At 59.1% G+C, this 276-nt stretch overlaps 1 protein-coding gene across 1 annotated transcript in view; it reads left to right on the top strand.

Annotated features, from left to right (window-relative positions):
* The window catches only part of ITGB4 (integrin, beta 4), a gene marked incomplete at its 5' end in the record, with an annotated part of 23107 nt that overhangs the window by 12559 nt on the left and 10272 nt on the right, over nt 1–276 (top strand). The gene's annotated exons all lie outside the window — the stretch shown is intronic.

Here is a 276-nt window from a genome sequence, read left to right as displayed (position 1 = left end):
CGACCCAGTTAGGGGGGGGCAGCCAGGCGGTGGGGAATGGTAGCAGGAGGTGGACCAGCCCACCCCGGGGTGGCGTACGGAGCTCCAGCCCTGCTCTTCACCCAAAAAGTGGCAACGAGGAGGTTCCTCCAGCTCCGACTGGTAGATTTGGGCCTCCCTCTAGAGGCATTAGTAGGTATATACAGTGGGTGGAGACAGGAGGGATAACGTATCTCGCAAAAGGAAATATGAGTGGATTCCTCATTTCTTTTCCTTTGGGGGGGGGGGGGGGGGGGT

Source organism: Nestor notabilis, unplaced genomic scaffold (genome assembly GCF_000696875.1).
Source record: "Nestor notabilis isolate BGI_N333 unplaced genomic scaffold, ASM69687v1 scaffold1087, whole genome shotgun sequence".
Taxonomy (NCBI): Eukaryota; Metazoa; Chordata; class Aves; order Psittaciformes; family Psittacidae; genus Nestor; species Nestor notabilis.
This window is presented reverse-complemented; position numbering and strand designations above follow the sequence as displayed.